Below are 23,063 nucleotides of genomic sequence, written 5' to 3'. Positions count from 1 at the left end.
GAGGTGTGGGGGATAGAATCCTCTCCTCCTACCCTCCAGAAGATCATGGGAATAAACTGTACCCCCAATTAACTCCCTAAATATTGGGTTCCTGACTACTAGATCCAGTGATCTCTCTCTGTGTCACAACATCTCCTCTACATCAGATTTTTCACATATGATACAGAGCCCATCATCTTAGTGTTTTATGGGTTGGTAAAACCTTATACCACCTTGCATGTCTTCTCCTCTGACTTGCTTACAACTTCTCCAGGATATCACACAACTTCTACTGTGCAGAGGGATTTCTGCGGCTGAGTTGACTTCAGCCAAGATGCATTCATAGGCCCCATCCTACAATCTGGTCCTTGGATCTGTCCTGTACCTTTTAAATCAAAGGGAGTTTTGCAGTTCACTTCAGTGGGTGTACAATCATAGCCCTCATAGAGATCCATCCATTCAAATCTGATTGCAGGATAAGTACCATAAGCTATACAATGATGACATGTACAGAAATAATAAAATTACCTTTCAGGTTTAAGGCTTAATGATTATGTTTAACGATAATTGGTGCAGTATTTTCCTAAATCATAACATATACCAGTATATCTCTGAAGTGCAATCTGTGCTTTTATATTAATACATGCACAACATATTCATTTATGCATTAGCAATCCACAATTGTGTCTGTATATGAAGCAATTGTGATGCTATGGTTATGAATAAATAGGTAATTTCATAGTAACCCACTATGTTCCACCGTTCATTGTTTTCTTTATGCTTCAGTGTCTCAAAAATGACTATATCATTTTTCCAAATTTTCCTTCCCTCAAAACTACTCATGGAAAATTTGGAAAAATGGTAAGGTCATTTTTTGAGATTTATCAGGGATGTGTTTTCACCACATAACAATGTTATTATCTGGTGGTTTCCTATAATCTGAATATGGCTTTTTAAAAATATATTTTAAAGGTGTGAATTTAGACCTCGATGAGAACATGCATCTTTGGCTTACTTGAAGAAATTTGATTTAGAAACAATACCTACCATCCATCTTGGTCAACCACTGTGTTTATTTCAAAGTGAAAGATATGTTTATCCAAAATTCAGAATGCCTGGAATTTGCAATTTTAAACATATTGCAATAAATAAACATATTGGTAGATCCAATCTTCCCTTCCGTGAGAAGAACAAGAAGAAGAAGAGGCAACTGAAAAAATAATCCCACTACTCTGGCGACTAAATAACTCTGAAGCTCAGAAGGCAACTACAGTTATTTTAGAAAGAGGGGACAAATGTCACAAACTAGAGCATCTATTTTAACTCCTTCATTCATATTATATAGAGAGATAATATTGAGAGTGGGGGAAAACAGCATCAGATTTGTATCTCTCTGGAACCAAAGCCATCACTAGGGTTTTGGTTTTATTTTGGATTGAGAATTGGAAATAGTATATTGCTGGGAACACACAAACATCTCACAAGAGCACTTTGCAAAATGTTGGTCCCATCAAATCAACCCTAGCTGGGATCAGAGGCTAACCACAACCCTACTTTAAACTTAATTCAGATGAGGTTCCAAATACCATTCCTTGAGTCTGTCCAACTCATGAAAATCCAATAGCCAAAAGCTCATGCTCAGTAAATATATATTTTCTTTGCTAATTCCCAACACCAACCCATTTCACACAATTACATGCTCGTTCCTCAGTTTCGGGATCCTTACACCCTACTAAGACACTAATATTAGTAACTCTTCCTCTTTCTAGTAATACAAAATTCACATTTGTACAAAGACTGTATGCATCATCACAGAGAGCATGACTGTAGACATGAGATTAATGGATCAGTCTGGCATGGGTTTATTTTATCTGATCTTTAATGATTTTTTTTTAAAAAGTAATTACAATTAGAACTGGGTTACTAACTGATTTTTTTTTAAATGGTTTGAGTTAAATGTCATATTTGGTTTGCAGGAATTTTAAACCTTTTTAAAATAAAAAGTAAAGGGCTAGATCCACAGAGGAGCTTTCCAACTTTGTATAAATGAATAGTCATTGGAGCAAGGACTTCAATTTACATGTCCCACATCCCAAATGAGTTCCCAAAGCCATGGAATTATTCTCTCTCTGGCCTAATGTCTATTCAAGTATTTTTTACAAAGTGGCATAGCTTCATCAGGATAAATTGAAAGAAACCTACTCTAGAATAGCCAACAGTCCAGTGGTTTGGGAATCATCCTGAGAGAGGGAAAATATGGGGTAAAATCCCTACTTCATAGTTTGGATTGAATGTGGGTCTCCCCTCTCTCATGTGCGTGCCGTAACCCCTATAGCGTTATAGGATGTGAAGGGGTATGGGATGCATCATCTTTTCCAGCTGTTGTGTGAATCTATTCCATTCCATATCATCCCATCCATCCTTCCCTCTCCCTTTCCCCCCACAAAACATCCAAAACTTTTGATGAAATCATATTGAATTTTGGTTGATGCTAAACTGCATTTTTTCTAAACTGCACATAAACTACTCTTCCCAAAAATGTGACCCATATCTAATTATAATAGGAAAGGTCCCTTGGTTGATTTTTCATCAGAGTTTGAATATCTGTTAAGAATGTAACCAGCATTATTATTTCCTTTCATTGATAGATACACAACCTTCCTCCCCAACCAAAGTGTTAGCATTTTGACAAGGAGCATGGCTTTGCTTATCATAAAAATTTGAATCAAGACTCATTCGGGAAGGCAAATATGAACTTTCTGACCTTCTCCCACTGTGGCTCATTACTTACACTGTAAGCAAATAACCTTAGGCATTTTGTGATTTCATTTCTCTATGCTCCCAGATCCCCCATGCAAAACACAAATCAGACTCCCCTCCAACTGTGCCCCCAATCAGTTTTACTCTACGTGCAATTGTCAAAAGTCAAATATTAATGCAGGTAGATCTCCTGCTGCATATTAACAGTTCAGATAGACCTATGCCTACCCTAAGTGACATTGCCTCCATTCAGCCCTGGTGAGACAAAACAACCACACACAAACGGAATTAGATCATCCTGATTTGAGAAGCTTGGCTTTAGAATGACAAAAAAATGAATAAATATGAAACTTGGAACAAACAAAACCCCAGAAATCAAAATCTAGGTAGAAGAAGAGGTACTGCAAAATATTAATTGGATTTCATATAATAAAACTGCAATTAACCAAGGCCATTTTATTTTTCATTTACACATAATATAAATAGACCTGCACTAAAAGCTAAATTTTAAGCACTCCTCAACTAGGGAGCATTTGAAATCTGGATCCACGTTTTGTGGTTTGAGGCCATCTCTAATACAAAATATAATGTTTCATACATAAGATAAAAAAAATAGTGTGCTACAAATGAAACAATGGGCCAGACACTGTCCTCAGATACTCAGGCATGACTCCCATTGATGACAATGTCAATTGTGTGTTCATGTGAAAGGCAGTAGAATAGGACACAGGACATCTCAGAAATTCCAGTAAGTTCAATGGGTACAGATTGAGGTTTATATAAAATAATAACTTTTCCCATCATGAAGAATTACAGCAACAAATCAGCTAATAACAATAATAAAAAACCCAACTACGCTAATAACCAAAATTAAACACAGCAACATTCAACAAATACAGCCACGTTCCATATAGTAGTGGTATTGGGGATATTTTACAGCTAAGGAAAGGTGCAATGGAGCTTGTCAGAAAACAGACTTTCCATTCTGTCGGAAATTCTAGAATCTCAGAATATTTGTTCTTAATTGTAACAAAATGTAAACATTTCAAGAGTTCTGATGGAATGAAAATTTCAAGATTTTTTTATTTGAAACAATCAAAACAATTTGTTTCAAGAATTTTGAGTTGCTTCATTTTGACAACGTTGAAACATTTTGTTTCGATCAGGTAAAATGTCTTTTTTCAATAATGTCAACACATAAGTATCCAAACACACTATTGTAGGCCCCAGCACTGTGAGCACTGTGATGTAGGCCTGAACCAGAGCAGGCCTGGACCATGGATACGTATTTGAAGTTTAAGGGTTAATCCTCAGACTGAGAAAGAACAAAACTAGGCATTATAGATAAGGATGTTCCGGACATATTGATTGTTTGTTCATGCCATCCCAGGCTCCACTATGATAATTGACTGCTTGAACATATGCATGGGAACATCCTGCCTAAACATTTTGTGATTTAACATTTATGACACATTGTGGCCCTGTTTGTGAAGATCTATGTATAAATGTTTGGGAACATCCTGAAATCTAATTGTGATAATTTACAAGTGAAGTAAAGTGCCCAATGTGTATCAGGAATGTGGTTGATGTGTAAATGATGAGGCAATGAGAGGGCAAATAAGATTTATTTTATTTCCTTTTAGTAAAATTGGTATTAATAGAAATGGTTAAGGTTTAAGGATTTTATTATGTTAGTAAGTATAAAAATACTGTACCAATGTAATGGGATAAGAATGTAATGATTTTTAGTAAGTATGAATGAGGAGTGAATGCAGTTTGAGTCTGCTCAGATAAGGCAGTCAGGAAGTAATTGCTGAGGTAATGGTTCTCAGCCTTCCAGGGCAGGAGAGAGAGAAGATGCTTTTGTTTAAAGAACTTTTATAACCCAGATGGCCGAAGATCAAGATAACCCCGGAAAACAGGGGAGTTAACATCCAAGGACAGGAACAAGACAAAGTGTGAAACAGGAATGAAAGAATAATGGGAAAGCTGTCACACTTGCGATATCAAACGTAATTGATGATTACATCAGACAAGGAGACTATCTAACATAACAAAATCCATAGACCCGAATGGGGATGGATAAGTATATATTAAACCAAATGTATCACAATAAAAAGTTGATATAAAAACTTAACAAAAAAGCTGAAACTATTTGTTTAGAGTTTTTCCTGTTGAAAATTTTGTCAAAAAATCAACATGTTCCTATGAAATGTTTCTCTTTATACATCTTTGTGCTTTCTGACAGAAAACTGTTGCATTATTACTATATTTTTTGTCATCTCTAGTTGCCAGTAATGGGGTTAAAGGTTATTCCATTGGCAAGATTCTCAGAATAGGTCATGTTGATCCCTGTATATGCCATTAAATCACTATTTCCATGTAAAAAATTCAGTCAAATGCTATAAAACATGAACTTGATTATTTGGAGATGTATCTGCCTTTTAGATACATGGAGGATTTATTATTCCATCATTGCGAATCCACTTAGATTTAAACACACAAATAACGGAGAGAAACATATAACTCACATTTCAGCAAACACAAATGGTTTTAGTGATTCCCGTAGGTTTGAAATATATGTACATACACATATATAGATAGATACTGTTAGATTACATAACACACACACAAACTCACCCACAAGTTTAAGATCTTTCTTATGTGTGAGGGAGAAAATAAGCCATTCTAACATGAATTTGAGTGCAAACAGCTCTTTGAATCGTGTTCATAGTTTTCTCTAAAAATCCATGCAATAGACTTAGAGATATGTATCTGTCCAAGTTCTTATGTTGATGCCCATCTCTATAGTATCTGCATGATTCAGTATGTTCACATATTTGCTGAACTGCAAGATACACCAGATGTAAATAAACAGAGAGTAAGTTAGATTGACCTTTCTTTATGTTCCACTCCACAAATTCTTTGTCTTTGTTTCTTCATGTTATATTAATTCTGAATCCCCAAATTCTGGCAAGTTCCAGATGAAATTGTTTATTTGATTGTTTTAAAAACAGAAGAACTAAAAGGCTGACTGTTATTTCCAAGCCTTGTTCTTCATAGTACAGTTTATAAACAAAAAGGCAACATTCTGGTAATGTAAAGGTTTGACAAACTCACTAAAACATTGGTATTGGAGTTGAGCCTAGCAATAGCTGTAATTGGCTCTCTTGTGCTTAAACAATATAGAGTACAGATGGAACAAAACATAACCCACCATTCTCCTGCAACTCTTGCAATACCATTATTAAAAAGGGAGCGTTGGGGGAGATTTTCAAAGAGACAAATGTGCAAATTACTGATTTTTCATTTCGCCTGCAACATTTCATTTGTTTTGTGTTTTGTTTTTAATAAAACCAAAGGGATTTAGGAAATAAAGAGTTAGATTCACAAAACCAAGGAGGAGGAGACACCGTCCTACAACTGATGGCCCAATGGTTACAGCACTAATTAGGGATGTGTGAATCCCAGGCGTGAATCTCTGCTCTGAAGAAGGGACATAAATGCAGGTCTCCTACATTCTATACCAGTACCCTAACCACTAAACTATTGGCTAATTGGAGATGGGTTGCTCCCAATCTCTCCAGTTGAAGCTGTTCTACTTTGTATAAATAATCAAATATGCACTGAAGGAGGGACTGGATCCCAAGTTCCTCTCCCACAGTGCTGCCATCTGTGCCCAATGCACCAAGCTATAGACTAACACGCTTGCTCTCTCTCACTTTCTCTCTGGATGAATATTTATTTATACAAAGTGGAACAATTTCAACAGAAGAGATTGAGTGAAACCCACCTGAAAATACCCTATAGCCTGGTGTTTAGGACATTCACTTAGGAATGTGGCACCAGCTGTACTTCAGAGAAGGTATTCAAACATGAGTGCCATAACCACTGGACTATAATAGGGGCCACAATCTCCTACTTTGTGAATGGTGTCTATATCCCCTTGCAAATATAGCAGCCCTGCCCCATCAAAAACGTTGTGTTTAGAAAACATTGAAATGGTTCATGTCAACATTTCCATTTTTTCTCCAACCAAAACCATTTGCCAAAAATTGACACCTATTCACAAAAATGTTTGGTTGTCCCAAATCAACATTTTTTGGTTAAAAAAGAAGTTTTGGCTGAAGAATTTTGCCCAGCTTGATATAGGCTCCTAACTCTCATTCAATAAACAATGGGAGCTGGGTGCCTAACTAATATTTATGCCTTTGAAAGTCTTCCCCATTAATAATAACTCTACTTATTTTTTGCTTTGGTTGGTCAAGGGGTGGTATAAACGTCCTCCCTTCCTCCCACCACCCTCATTTTAAAAATTGATAAATCTTTTAGAATAAATATCCAACCTTTCACTTTGAGAAGAGTAATCTTAATCTGATATCTGATTTCTGAGCCTTTGTCTCCCCTTCTAGGACTCACTGGCAAAAACACTCTTCACTCGCCTGCTCTTCTCCATGTACACAACAACATTTAAGTAAACGTTTTGAAAAATAAAACAGATGCAAGGGATGGAGACCAAATACTCTCAAGTCTTGCCTACAGAGGGAAAATCATAGATTCAAAGAACTGTAGGACTGGAAGGGATCTCAGCAGGACGTCTAATCTGGTCCCCTGCACTGAAGCAGGACTAAGTATTATCTAGACCAGCAGTTCCCAACCTTTTCAAGTGTGCAGACCGTTTTTCAACCTCCAAACATTCCACGGACTACCACATGCTACTAGTTTTATTTGAAATTGTACATTACCTTGATGAGAATGTTATTATTTTTCTTTTCTGAGGATCCCCTGTAGTAGCCTCACGAACCACTATGGGTCTGTGGACCTCAGGTTGGGAACTGCTGATCTAGACCATTCCTGAAGGATGGTTGTCTATCCTGTTCTTAAAAATCTTGAATGACAGAGATTCCACATCCATGCTAGGTAATTTGTTCCAGCGCTTAACTACTTTTATAGTTAAGATGTTTTTCCTAATATCTAACCTCAATCTCCCTTGCTGCAATTTAAGTCCATTACATCTTGTCCTGTCCTCAATATTATGCTGCTATCCATGGTGGTTAGCTACAGTCTCTCTTGGTTCTTCTTCATCTGATGCTGAAAATGAGAGCATAAAGGTGACACAACTATATGTTTTTTTCTAGATTAGGATATAAAACATATTTTCACACTTACGTTTTCAAAGTCTCGTGTAGGAAACGCACAGTAACTTTGGCACGTGCTAAATTAGTTGCATAAAAGCCTAGAGGACAGTCTAATCTATGCTGTCTTGTATATACTGCATTGTATATACAAGACTTTTAAAATGTTTTGGCATGTATTAGCTAACACAGTCTAAGATCACATCTGTAAAACCTAGTTTAGAAAAAATTAGAGACTTCATGAAATGTTGTTTATTATGATTTCTGTAACAGTGTTGAAAATTGTTTTACCTGTGTACAACAACAGCCAAACAGCTATTTTCAACATTTGATTAAGGAGCTTGGGGGAAAACAGATTTTTAAAAATTTAGATGGGGCATAAAACACCTAATTGGAGTGTAAAGGTTGGTTACAATCAAACTAAGTTACACCATTAGCAATAAAGGTGAACCTGTATTGTTTAGGTAACAGTGATATCGTTAGTGGAAACAGAACTGTGAACTCGGATCTGTACGCTCCTGAGAGTCATTAGATGATGCTATTAAAAAAGAGCTTATTAGATCTGTTTACCTGAATGTATAAAGTTAGATCTGTCAAAATGCTTATTATAGGTGTGATGCACCTCTTTTTAGATGCTGAATACAGTTGTTCAGGAATGTTCTGCCAGAAAATACAGTTTCTGCAAAACTGAATTTACCTGCAGGATGTTTATAGTTTTCTCTAAAATTTTCCATTTTTGATCCAAATTTTTTTTTCTCTTTAGCCCCATTGGGTTTTTTTAACTGACCCAAAATGTTTGTTAACATTTTGATACTTGCTTACAGGCAAACATGCCACATGAATGGAAGATACAATCTATCTACACCGAGGAACTTCAGAAATTCCCCTATCCCTACCCTACCATGGCTTCATCAGTACTAGACCAACGAGAGTTCTAGTGGAGACAAGCACTCAGGGCTAAACAACCTAGCCACCAATGTCAAAATGGGAGCTGCTGCTCACTGAGCTCTTTTGCAAAATCTGGGCCATGCCATGGTTGCTGGGTACTTGAAAATCTGATTGTGAGCTCCTTTGAATATCTGGCCTTATGTGCTTAAAATATCAAGGAATAGACAAGGTCTTCCTGTGGGAAGAATAAAAATCCAAATCAGTGTTTGTTTATTTTAAAATTGGTATGCTAACACAAAAAAACCTTTCAGAAGACTGAGACCTTGCCTGCTGACTTTCAGCCCAAAGGACACTGTTCTTGTTTTGATTCCTGTTCTTCATTCTCATTACTCTTTTATGTTCATACTTCAAAAGGAGTATACAAATACTGAGAAACTTTAAAGCTTATTGGTGCTTCTACCAAAGAAGAATAGCTAGAGGGCATTTCTGGAATCTTGGGATCCCTACCAATCCTTTTAATAGTCATAAAAATTATTCAAAGAGAGGAGACTTTTTTGTGTTGTTTCTGTTGTGTTTTTTGTTGCAAGGTTGATATTAATAATCTTGTTGAGCTTCACCTATTTTCCCTAGACTTGGAAATAGGGAATTCATCTGGAGACCTTTCAAGCCTTTCCTAGAGTTATCCATCAAGTTGCATTTTACTGAACTGTCATACTCAACAAGCATGAATAAACTTCACAAAAACAGAAGTTAATGTGTCTTGACAAGGAAATATTTTTTATTACAAAATTATGAGAGATGCCTTCAAGGCTGTTAGTGAGACATACATACCTTTCATCCGAAACTTGACTCTTTTTGCATCTGATAAAGAAGGACCTGCGTATATTACTGGACTTTCTGTTTCATTAATTTACACATTTATCCATGATTGAGTTCATCATGGTAACAAGATCAAATGGTTGGAAGTTCACATTAGAAAAATAAATCAATTTTTAAAATAACAACTGTAATTAAACAGTGGAACAATGTATCTAAAGTAGTAGTAAATTCATCATCCCTAGATGTCTTTAAATTGAGATTGGATGTCTTTCTAAAAGATATGCTTCAGTTCAGTCACATTTAGTTGGCCTCGATAGCTTTCACTTACATAGAAGTGGAGTATAATTCCCTCTACTACAGGAATCACTGGTTGAAATTTCATCTGTGGGAGACCAGATTAGATCATCATAGTTGTCCCTTCTGACCTTAGTCTATTAAATCTCTGTACTTGTGAGACAAGACATTATTCTGGTTTAAAAAAACTGGTTACACATTTTAAAGAAGACATTCCGTTTAGAGCAGAGGACTAGGAGTCTGTTCTGTTTCTCCACTCTCTGATACTGAGGTATTGGGTAATTGGATAAAATTTAATTGCTAGTGATATACAGGAGATCACACTAGGTAATTGAATGGCTCCTTCTCACCTTACACTCTATGAACCTATGACTAACTGAGCACAAAATTGTTAAGTAATTTACCCAAAGCCCAGAGGCATGCACAAAGGGGGGTGGGTGAGCAATCAGGGGCACCCCGCCCAATAATCATCCGGAGCACAGAACTCCTCTGGCTCCAGAGCTACAGGAGAGGGGAGGAGAGGAAGCAATCTACTGCTGGGCTGTGAGCTCTTGCCGTGGCCAGAGCCCAGGCTGGGAGGAGGATGAGCTCTGGCTGGGGCGGGGGAAGAGTGAGCTCCTGCTGGGGTCCAGATGGGGAAGGTGGGATGCGGGAGGGGAAGGGAAGAGAAAGCTCTGGTGGGGGGAGGATACAGAACATGCTTCTCCAACAGGGGTCAAATATAAATTTCTGTGCACACCCCTGCTGAAGCTGCAGTTTCTTTGTCTGTAAAATGGGGATAGTTAAACAATGACGAAACAGACAGTGGTTACTCTAATACTGCTGTGATTGATAGTCAGTAGAAGTGAAACTGAAGGCCAAATTCTGTTACTAAACCATAATACACATTCTAGAGAGTCTTGTGACAAACAGAAAATATTAAATTTGAAAGAAACGTGGTTTAACGTGGTCAAAAAATGGGTGACATCCTGGCCCCACTGAAGTCACTGGCAAAATTCAGACTTCAGTAGGGTCAGGATTTCATCCAATATATCAAAAATGAAGAACCAACTTTTTTATATTAATGATAAGTTTACATTTAGGAAGAATAATTATGCTAATATTTTAAGAGTTATGATAAGTTATTAATATTTCTATGAAATATTATAATTTGAGTTTGATTTTAATTTGTGTCAAAGGCTTTCAGTCTTGAGTTACCATCACCCACTATCCTTCTTATGTTCTCAAATAGGATGGTGGGTTCTGGAATGATGGGAGGGAATGTCACAATATAGAAAATGATCCCCTTTGTTTACTTCTTTGATCAGAGGACGAGGACTTTACGGTCTTATGGGAGACTATATTACAGAGTGGAGATGGAGCAGAATGGAAATATGGCAAACAGGATTACTGGGGGCTGCACAGAAGAAACCATGTAGATGAGAAAAAGAGGAAACAAGAGGATTGGATAGTTGAGAGCAAATGGGGTGGTTTGCCAGATACCAGGAGAACGTAGGGATTAATCCATTTCTACGGAAATGTTGAAACTCAAGATGGCTTTTCTTTAATAATATTGTTTAGGTTTTTAAATTTTAAACATTATCTATAAGACAGGAAGAGTAGGGAAACTGGTAATAGCTGTTCGTTATGAGGAGATTTCTGGTAGGGCAGTGTGACTAACCCATTCTGAACTGTTCCCTGATCGCCCTATCACACAGGAAAACCCATGAAAGGGTGATAAAGGGGCATCTATCTTCATGAGAATCCTTTCCTGGAGATTTCTCCTCAGTTATGGATCCCAGAGGGCCATCGAAAAGATAGGCGAAATCCCCTGATGATTCCACCATGCCAGCTTCATGACCCCTATGCAATATTTCAGTGGAGCCCATCTGCTACAGCTTTGTCAGCCAGCAGCTGCTTCTGAGACCCAGTTAAAACTGTGACTACACATAGGGTGCGATGGATGTTTAATATAACCCCAGGCTGCATTCTGTTTCTGTGCAAAGCTCTGATGGGGCCAGAGAAGTGCAAATATAACTGGTCCCTCACTGCTCCCTTTTCAATAGAGAAACCCCAAGTCAGACAAAAGCCCTCTGTGGGGTCAATAAGAATACTTATGTAAATAAATAATTTAATAATTTAATAATTTAAATTTAATTTAATTTCTTAATAATAAGAAGAGCTCTAATTCTTTAAAAAAAAAATCACTAATTCATTCTGGCTGTTTATGATCCCTATTCAAACTTAAGTATTTCCTCCTTCCTTGTTCAATCACAGAATATAAACTCATCTGTGCTGATACACAATGCGTTTCATGGTTTGTAGTATTTAGGAAATACCTCTAGACCAGTTCTCAGTAACATATTGTCTCTGGTTAAATAAGACTATTTTATTTAAGTGTCATCTTCCCTGTTATGATGAGCTCTGGTCAAATCAGGAAAGGCAAAAAACTCCTCATTAAAAAAGGCAGCTCAGTGTAACTAAAATTCCACCATGAAAAAAAATCTTTAAGCAAAGCACATTTGCATTATGTACTGGATCACTCATTTTTCACTAGCTTTCTCCGGAGCTTTCTTTCAACAGCCACATATGGTCAATTCTCTTCTTTTAATATTGTTTCTTTCTCAATTGCACCTAGAAGTCATTTTAATACAGATAATTGAATTTAAGTTACTTTTCCATCTGGTGTTCCAGATTGGTTACTTACTATTGCTGATGCAAGTCTAGTATTACTCACTTATATTACCAGTGCATTTTATTTACTGCCACATATGTAACAGTATGCAACATTTTAAAAATGCCTTATATGAGGCAAAGTAATACAACGAGAGACCCCTCGCTGAGGCACTTGACCTGCTTAACCATATGTAGACTTGATTCCACTTTAAGACTTAAAGTTTTGTGATCTTTAATTTTATTAGGACGTCAAATATGCTCTAAGAATAAAAATACAAAGGAGTTTGAGTGCATCCTCTCTGTCATAAAGCACTCAGGAATTAACCCTAATTTAAATACGTACCTATATGGTAACTCCCAATAATGAGATTTTGGGCTATATCCTGATCCACCAGTATGCCTAGGCCCTCAGTAACTGCTATGCCAGGCAAACTGATTCAAAGGACTGTTGGATTCAGTATATAAAGATCTCGGTGGTCTGCTCGGAAGACAAGACCTGTGTCAATGCTCGGAGGGTAGAATGGAAAGAAAGCACATGAAACTATCCGTGAGGTATACAGTAGAACATACAGAACTTTTAGGCTGGAGGTGGGGAGAGGAGAAAACATAGAGGAACATGAAGAGGTCAATTTTACACTAAATTAAAGTGTGAATCAAGAAACTTGTGGCTTTGGTGGAGGAAGTACTTGAGTGTGCAACTCATCTTGCTGTCTTATCATTGGGGAGAGGGTCAAGAGAACCTCACACAAGATGAGCCCTGCCCCCCTGGCTGTTAGGTTCATTTCAGCCCTTCCTGGACCATTCAGTTTCTTCATCTGCCAAGAAGAGCTCACCCATCTCACCAGCTAAGATAAAAAAATGGAGTCTTGGTCTAGAATTTGGCCAACGTGAATTGTCTACACATATGTGTGAGGGAAAAGATGCATTTTGGCACAAAAATTCAACCACAATTATTTACAGATTCAAAGATGGGTCTGCAAAAAAAGGGAGGCTGGCAGTGAGAATCTCTCACTTAATATGTTTGGGAACAACCTAAGGCAGAGGACTATAGTGGTCGGCTGGCTGAAAAATTCAACTTCGAGCTGTGAGCTGGAGTTCTGAAAATGAAGTGCTATACCTGGGAACTATAAGGTGCATTTTTTTAGCTAATATCTCCATTCAAGTGTATAGGCGTGTGTGTGTATTTTTCAAGAAGCCCACATTAAAAGAACACTATTAAAGGTTGCAAAGGCAAGCACTAAAGAGATGGTTCAACTTGAACAATCCTCCTACATACATGGCAGCTAAGGAAGGAACTGTGCCTCTCAAACTTTTCTACGGAGTGCCATAGATCTGTCTTTATTCCTATTAAAATCAGACAAGATTGTGACATTTAGATACTGCAATGGAGAAATAAAAGTCTTTAAAATATATTTATGTAATTCATGACTGTCATTCCACTGCATTAGAAGCAGTTTCACAATATCCAGGCTCACTATAAGCAAGTTCCAAAGTCTTAATGGGTAAAATTTTTCAAACTGCTTAAATGTTTTAGAAGCATAACATCCATTCAACAATCAATAGGATGTAGGCTGCTAAATGACTTAGGCTTTTTGAAAATAAAACTCAGATTAATTTTGCAAAAACACCTCAATCCCATTTTTAAAAGTGCCACTGAAAGTCAATGGGACTTAGGTGCTTTGGAAAATTGTTACCTAATATATTTAAATGCACTAATATAAACACCACTGACAACAGTTAAGAAGATATTAGTTCCATCCCAAACTGTCTATAAAATATATATCTACAAAATGAGTCATTTCAGTAAATAATGAAATGTATTTTACATGGAAGCAGATCTTCCTGCTGTTATTTCCTGAAGATTAAGTTTTTGTCTACACAGTGGGGAAATGAGCATGCCAGGAATGTGATTTCTAAAGTGCACTAATGTATTGCACATTAATTGATCCGTGTAGATCCTGCTGGTGCCTATTAAAAGTTCCCTAATGTGCCTTAACACAGCACAGCACTATGTTAAAGTGCACCAGGGAACTTTTACTGTACCACAGTAGGGTCTATATGGACAAATTAATGTGCAACACGATAGTGCACTTTAGAAATTACAACCCCGTATCCCACCATGTAGACAAGACTTAAGTCTGCATTCTAAACGGTCTAAATGACATTCAGGTAACTCTTGTTATAGTATTCACATGCATACCAAGAAAGACAAAGAGGCAGAATGCCCTTGATTACATACAAACTGATCCAAAGCCCATTAAATTCAATGGCAAGATTCCCACTGACCTCTGTCTGCTTTGGATCAGGCCCACACTGTAGATAGGTGTGTTTCATCATCTTATTTACTAGAAAAAATATAGAAAAAATAATCCAATATTTTAATTACATAAACCAGATGCACAAGCTAATTTTTGTATGCTTAAAAGAATTATACAAAACGAAAATTCTAACATACCAGCAGGAGTTCTTTTAAATACACATTCTGCAAGGCATGCTTGGTTAATTTTAGTCAGAAACATTAAACCTCCTTATGGAAACAGAATTAGTAATTAGTAGGAAATAGCAAAGACTGTGTTTCTGTGTGTCTTGCCATTCCAAATCCATTAACAGCTTTAGCTTATTTTCAAAAATTAAAGTAATGAAAATAGTTGAATAAGCAATGAAGTTTGAATCCATTAAAGTGGAGTCACATCTGAAGTTTATCTCCTGGTTTCCTGCAAATCTTAATGAACAGACCTGACTGCAAAAAGTCTTCCCGCCTTATGTCTTTCCTAATTAATGTAAATAGACAAGATGACTTCTTGCTTAAGTGACAGCAAAAAGTCACAAGAACACATTTTGAAAGGCCAAAAATTGCTTCCCGTTGATCTCTGTGAGAGTAGGATTGGGCTCTAAGTATAGTTATAATCTGTAAATGGACTGTAAAACTAGCAAAGGGTTCCACATTGATTGCCTTTCAATGGTTTCCATATTAAATGTGCTAAGTTTAGAAGTAAGGTTTTTTCCCCCAGTACCAGCCTTGCATATTCAACTTGACTATAAGACTCAGCCTAAGAGTTATTTCATCCTATGCACAAACACCATTAGTAAAAATTCTGCAGGCCAAATTAGACTCTTGGTCACACTTGTGCAATGCTAGTCTCTTCTATAGGTTTTCACTGCTGTAGCTGAGTTTAATTTAGTAAACAACTATGTCAGGGATACACAAGGGGGAGAAGAATGCAGCTCCTTCTTCCTTACCTATGGTGCCGCTCAGAGCTGGCTCTAGACCAAATGACTCATCAGGCAATGAGCATCTTTCGTTGCCCTCCCTCCTCACTCCATTTGTTAAACTTTTGAATACCTTATTTTTATTGCATTCGTAGCCCATTTCATGACTTTAATGCACGATTTGCATGCATGATTTATCCCTGTCATATTGTTACCCAGTGTTCTCCCAACCCAAAGCTTGTGGTAACTTTACTTTGTGCAAGGTGGTGTCAGGATATAAACCAAATGAAGACACAGTCCTCCAGCCAATAGATGTCCTGGTAGAAACAGCATAGCACAAGAGTGCTCTTACTTTATATCTATACTTTACTAAGGCTCAAGCACTCACACACATCTGCAACAGGTTAGTAAAACACTCCCAATGCTCAACATTCGATAATTACCAAAGTTTGGGGTGTCTTTTGAGTGGAAACAGTGACAGCTTTCCAACCGGCCTGATCTTCCAGCTGTTGTTGGAGGATCCCAAAGCTGTGTCCAAGAAGAGATCTCAAAGAGTCCAACCCTCTCCCCCACATTTATTCTTGTTAGTATACAATAACATGTCAAAAAATTGTTGGGTAGACAGTTTCAAAAGCTAATCAAGAGGTCGCCTCAGAGTACTAATTAACTAGATGTGTTGTGTTCCTACAGAATCTGCATATCTTGAAGCCTGGACAAACATCTCCCAGAGAACATGCATTAATAAGCTTCTTGGTCTTTTCCTGAAACACAGATCCCAGCAAGTCCACCTGAGAATCAGGGAGAGGCACAGGGTCAGGCAAAGTTTGAGCAAGAGATTCCCCTCCCCTCCTGGATTAGTCTTGCCAAGGCTGCACAGGCCTGCAGAAAGCTTACAGATTTTGGCTGCCATTAGCAACAACTATGATCATCAATATTTCACTATCAAGTGGTCCCTGGCCCTTTTACTGGTCTATCAAAATCTCCCCGTATAATATAAGGTGATAAATTTGTATGCTAGGATCTATAAATCTGCATTTATTCATGCCATATATAAGCAAATGAAAAATTGTTTCCTCTAAGCTTATAGAAACTTTTAAATTTTAAGAATAACTGAAATGAACTAACATTAAGAAATAGCACTGTGCACCAGTACTGGGTGGACCAGTATTAAATAATGTTACATAGGTGACAGCCTCAGAATGTTAACCCTAGTCCCTCACAAACTGAAGCACAGCATCAGAGAGGTCCAAAGACTGGCCAATGGGGCATTTTCAGGACATAAAATAGCAAGCAATGTCAGTCACTCATCAGCCATCATTGATCAAAGGTATATTTTAATGAGCCTGAGCTATGAAAAGCTGCGCTAACCACTCACGACTGTGATTGGAAGTGTGAGCAGAATCCTCAAAGTTATTGACACATTAATAATCCCTACATTGCTCCTGCACTGGATACTTTTTCCTCTAGGTTTCTGAGGCTCCTTTACAGACCCAATATGTTTTTATAGTGGTATAAGGGCTGAAGTGCGGCCCAGAATCCATCCTTACCTCTGAGTGATGGTACTAGAGAAAGAACTCCTTCTGTCTCACCCCATCTACTTCTTGTGCAATCACCCATGGACAAATACAACTGGCATAATCCTGACAGTTCTTCAGGTCATTTCAATTAGTGACATGCCCCTTGACTTTCAAAGAGTCCAAGGTGCTTTTGAAAATTTTGCCCATGGCCACTAGAAAGGAGATAATGACCACAGAATATGTGGAGATTAAGTAAAAAAGAGAGGACTCAGACCACCTGTCTTTCTTTTACCATGTATTTCACGTAATTCTGACTTTATTCTCCAAAAAGGTCAATAATGAGTTTTATGCACATTAATCCACAGATTCAAAAGTGCAGCATATCCCCAAAACATTTTTCAGATTAGCCACCTGCATCTCCAAAAAATGGATTTTGTTAGTTAGTTTTTCAAATTAACCATCCGTTGTGGGCATCAAATATCAGATGTCATCAAATCTCTTGTGAGAAGACCAAATATGCTAGTCATGGCTGATTTAATATTCTACAACCCAGGTCCCAACTCAAGTGCAGAAAAAGCAGTTAAGAGCACCATGAAATCATAATCTTTGCTTCCCAAAGATTGTGGTTTGGAGATAAAATTCTTTAGTAGCCTAGCTTGGCTTACTATTAGACATCATAAAGCATAATCTGTATAGTCCTGACAAAGAAAATGACAATGGGTAAGTAAAGTAAGACATTAATGATGGAAAGGCAGTAAGAAATATAAATCAAAAAGGGAAAACTGTCTCAAAGCAATCTAGTAACCATGTTCTCTTCCTCACCATTCAAACCTTTTAATGAAATCCTTATTGCTTTCTTTTAGAAACATTTTGTAATCAGACATCACTCATTTGACTAGAACACATGGAGAAAGAAAAATTGGTATTTTGTAGTGTTACTAAAATAAATATAAGAAATAATCCTGTCTGCAACAGATGTACAAACCTTTTTAAAGATTACGTTTATCCTGATTTTTAAAAGTCCTAGTAAAAATGCAATCATTTGGTGAAGTAAAAAAAAGATTATCTGAAGTTGCCAGGGAAACCACTTTTATCTTGGGGCCAGATTCTCATGCACACTAAGCAGGCACTAATTCTATGAGCAATCACAATTAAATCGGTGGGACTACTAATGGAGTAAGGTATTACAGAACATGAAAAATGAGAGCAATTGGGCCCTTAAGGATGAGGATTAGAACAGACAATAGATTTTCCTTTTTTAATTGAATTGGTATGTAAGAGGACTGCAGTAGCTGTCATGGCTAGATTTCAGTAAAATATTTTATACAGTGACATATAAAATTTTATCCTGTGAGGCAGATGCATGTGTCCACAATTTACAGATGCGGAAAATAAGATATAAACAGTTTATGGTGATTGCTCAAATTAATAAAGCAAAGAAGTGGCAGAGACAGGAATAGAACCCAGAACCCAGACTTCAGCTGGGCAAAATTTTTCAACCTAATTTTTTTTTTTTGGGTGGTCGGGGGGAGGGTGAAAGGAAAGCAAAAAATGCAGATCTGGGTCATCCAAAATGTTTCATAAATGTGTGGAATTTGACAAATTATTTTAATAAAAAAAGAAAAAGATTAAAAAATTCTGAAAAAAAATAGTTCATTTTGACATTTTTTAAACAAAACTTTTGTTTTGGGGTGCTTTAATTCAAAATCTTGCATGTTGATGAGTTCCAAGGGGTACTGTTTCAGCAAAACAGCGAGAGTTCTGTGGCACCTTAAAAACTAGCAAATTTATTTGGGCATAAGCTTTCGTGGGCAGAAATCCACTCTCTCTCTCTCTCTCTCTCTCTCTCTCTCACACACACACGCACACACACACACACACACACACACACACCAGTCCTCTTCCTAAGTGTCCATACCTATATACGTTATTGAAGATGAATTCTGAGAGACAGAGTAGTTCAGTAACTCTACCATTTCTGAGTCATCATAGATTTAGCTTCCTTACAGATGTTTTTAATGGGCATTCCCCCCACCTCTGCCTCTCCCCACACACTGTGTTTGTGCAAGCATTGCTTATTCCCCTTAGTCTAGTCCCCTTTGTCTAGTATTAACTCATTTTGAATGCAACCAATATTCAATCCTTTCACGGGGTGACAGCTAATCAATGATTGACTTTGTCTTTAACTTGTTATACTGTCAATTATATGGTATGTCAATCAGTGAGAAATGATGCTCAATAAATTGCAATTACCAGCTAGTAGGGAAGCCATCAGTCCCAAATCCATAAACAATGTACGTTTTGCTCCTTTGAATGCTCACTTCACATGTTCTGGGTTATATTAAGACCTTTTTCCAACCAGACAGAAGAAGTGTTTAGACTGTAGGAATTGGTAGTTTGTACATTTACAAACACACACTCTGATTTTGATCCATTGTCACAAGTTTAAGTCAGCAGTGACTCCAGCAGTGAAGCCAATGAAATGACACAGATGCTAAAGTGGAGTGAGTAAAATCAATATCTCCAGCCATGTGATAGATTATGGCCAGACTTTGACTTGGATTTTTCAGTTTTAAAGTTTCATCAAGTTTATTTATCCTTTGCGGAACCAAGACTGTAGGGTTATGTTAATTTCTTTCATTCAAAGAACTCCATTTTGGAAATCTGCAGTATAGTTTTCTGACCACTTCCTAGTTACAAGCCCATATTTACTTCAGAGTGCTTCCTTTACTTCCACTCAGCTTTGGGCCAAACACTGCCTAATTATTGTTATTTTAAAAATAGATTGAAAAAAACCCTTTCCTTTAAAACAGCGTAATCCCTACCGTTTGTGGATGTTTATATTGTATGTACTTACAAACCAATCATGTAGACATCAATTCAGCAAGGTACATAAGCATGCACCTAATAGAGCTGGTCAGAATGTGTCAGAATAATTTCTGACAACAAATGCCCTTCTCACAAAGCTAAAACACTCTGTGGGGAAATTTCAGTTTTGCTAAAAAGTTTTGAGTTTTTGTTGGGAAAAATCAAAGTTATAGCTACCCGGCTCCATGCCTGGAAGACTCTTGTCAATTACAAAAGACTACAACCAGGGGGCTGAGCAGACTAAGCACCCTGACTCTCTGCCTAGATGGCTCGCAGCTTTTCCCACCAGCTCCAAGGCTGAAGAGGCATAGAAACCTGGCCCTCAAGCCTTCCTGACTTCCCTGAAGCTCCGGGGTAGAAGAGGCAGACAGCCATTGTGCTCAGCCTCCCCGGCAGTGGAGTTGGGGGGAGAGGCTGATCTGCCTGGCTCTCTTCATCTCCAGTAGCTGGGCTGGAAGGTTCTTCTCAATTTTACTTTCTGCCAGTGAGACTGACAAGAGCCTTCTGGGTAGGCAGCTAGTAAACCAAAAAGATTTCTATTTTGATCTCCCAAAATGGAACTTTTCCTCAAATCCCTTCCTGTGAAAAGTGTGTGAGAAGTGTGTGCAAATCCCTTCCTGTCTGGTGTGTGCAAATTTGTGTCTGTGTCCTGGTTTGAGATAACTTTTTTTTTTTTTACTCAAAGTGCAATTATTTCCCCATCTGGGAAGGGATTTTCATTTTTCAGCCAGCTCCAATATCTAACTTTAAGCACATGAATAGTCTAATTGAAGTCACAGGGAGTATTCACATGCTTAAAGTTAGGCACATGCTTAAATAGATTGCTGAACTGGGTCTTTACAGCACTATATTACACTACCAGCATTCACAGTTTTAGGTGGGAAATCATAATCACATGTGCTGCACAAACGTTGACTGAACTGTTCTATAAAGAATTTATACAAGAGTAATTTACTGAGCTAAGTGTATCTCTGAATTTCTGTGGCTTTTCTTTTATGGAAAGTCCAATAAAAAGTTAATTTAAATAATAATTTAGGGAGATAAGATTGTGTCATTATATTTAAAGATCTATGTGCATTTGTCATATTCCCATAATTCAAATATTTTGAAGTTTAAAAATTGCATCTGGACTACCAACACAGATGCTATAGCAAGTTTCCATGAAAAGAGATGTAAAGAGTAGAAAAGGGTTGAAGTAATTTTTTTTAAAGCAAACTATCTAAAAATCTGTTGGCTGATTCTGTGATGCATTTAGAGGCAGAACACAGAACCTGCAACCAAATGGGAGGGGGAACTATGGTGGCTTTAGCACTCCTGATCCTAGGTTTCTCCTACGTGCCCAGTATAACTAAAATAGCCCTGGGACCTTTCTAAGTTACAGCAACTTCCCCTGGCTTTCCCTGAGGTCACAGCGCTGCCTGGAATTTCCACAAAGCTGTGAGATGAAGTCATTCTTCTGACACATACTCCTCCTCTCCTCCCCCACCCATTACCAAGAAGTCTCTGAAGGAAAATGGTGACTGAACCAAGAGAATCCTGCTTCAGGCAAAATTGGAGTTTTAAGGCCCCTTTCCATCACTCCTGTCCTCCTACCTTATACAAAGGGGTCAGAGCAGGGGTGAGGAGCTCATTCATTGGTTTTAATAAGACAGTTTTCGTATGCTTACTATTAATTAGCATTTAATGTTGATCCCTGGTCAGGATCGGGGCCTCCTTTATGAGACATATTACAAATACAAAAGAAGACAAGATTCCTGCCCCAAAGAGGACAGCTGAAGTCCTTAACTGGGCTGCTACATTTGGATATTTTGAAAAAAAAAGTGACATACTAAGTGATTTGCCTTTGAAAAATAGGTTCTGAAGATGCACATCAGCTGTTATTAGTAAAGTCTTTGCTAGGCAAAGTTACAAATATAGGCCCTGATCTGGCAAGGTGCTCTGCGCAAGCTCCAGCATCCACCTCAGTAGAGTTCATTGCAGCATCGAGGTCTTACACCATACTTTGTTATCTCACATTGCTTTCCAATTTTTCAGGATGTAGTGCCTGAGCCATCTTGGGACAAATCTGAAACAATTGCTAGTACAGCTCCAAACCCCTTAACAATTAATATTACCTATACAGCTGTATTATATTCCCAGAAAAGAAAATTATTGAGATCTACATACCTTTGGATTCAGTCAGTTTGTGTGGAAACAACAATAAATACTGAATGGAAAAATGCAGCATAGTAAGAATGAACTGGCCACTGATGTGAATTTCACTCCCAGGAGATCATGGCATAGGCAGTGGTTTCACTAAAAAACATTTTTAGTTTATTGAAGTAAAATGCTGCCATTTCCATGTGGCTCTCACACCACAAATTCTATTAACTGAAGGATTAAGACAGTGCAAGTTTATTTTCTGTCAATACAATCAGATCAACCTCAGTTCACATTCCTTACCACCCAATCACCATAAACCAAAATGCATTTAGAGATTCCGCACTTCCACTACAAATTCCCTTTCGCTTCCATAACCCCCCCAACCCCCTCCCCCCGAGCCTTCCCTGAAAATCATGTTTGATTTTGAGGAAATACGTTAACCAGAAACACACCAAAGAAACCTTAACTCTAAGTTTATTATTGTTAGTAGCTATAGTATTACAATAGTGCTCAGAAGACCCAGCCAAGATCAGGCCCCACATTGCATTAGGTGTTGTACAAACACATAAAAGAGAGTCCCTGCTCTGGAAATCTTACAGTCTAGACAAAAGAGACAAAGGATGGAAGGGGAAACAGATGGAGAGATAAAGTGATTTGCCTAAGGTCATACAGCAGTTCAGTGACCAAGCTGGAAACAGAATCTAGACCTCCTGAGCAGCCACTAGATCATGTTGCCTCCCCTAGCTAATGAAGATTTTAGTATAAGAATTTCCCTGGTTTTTTAATATTAAATTAG

This window comes from Emydura macquarii, unplaced genomic scaffold (assembly GCF_026122565.2).
Source record: "Emydura macquarii macquarii isolate MOO-44397 ecotype Brisbane River unplaced genomic scaffold, CSIRO-AGI_Emac_v2 contig_3477, whole genome shotgun sequence".
NCBI classification, from domain to species: Eukaryota; Metazoa; Chordata; order Testudines; family Chelidae; genus Emydura; species Emydura macquarii.
The sequence above is the reverse complement of the archived record's forward strand: the minus strand, read 5'-3'. Positions refer to the sequence as shown.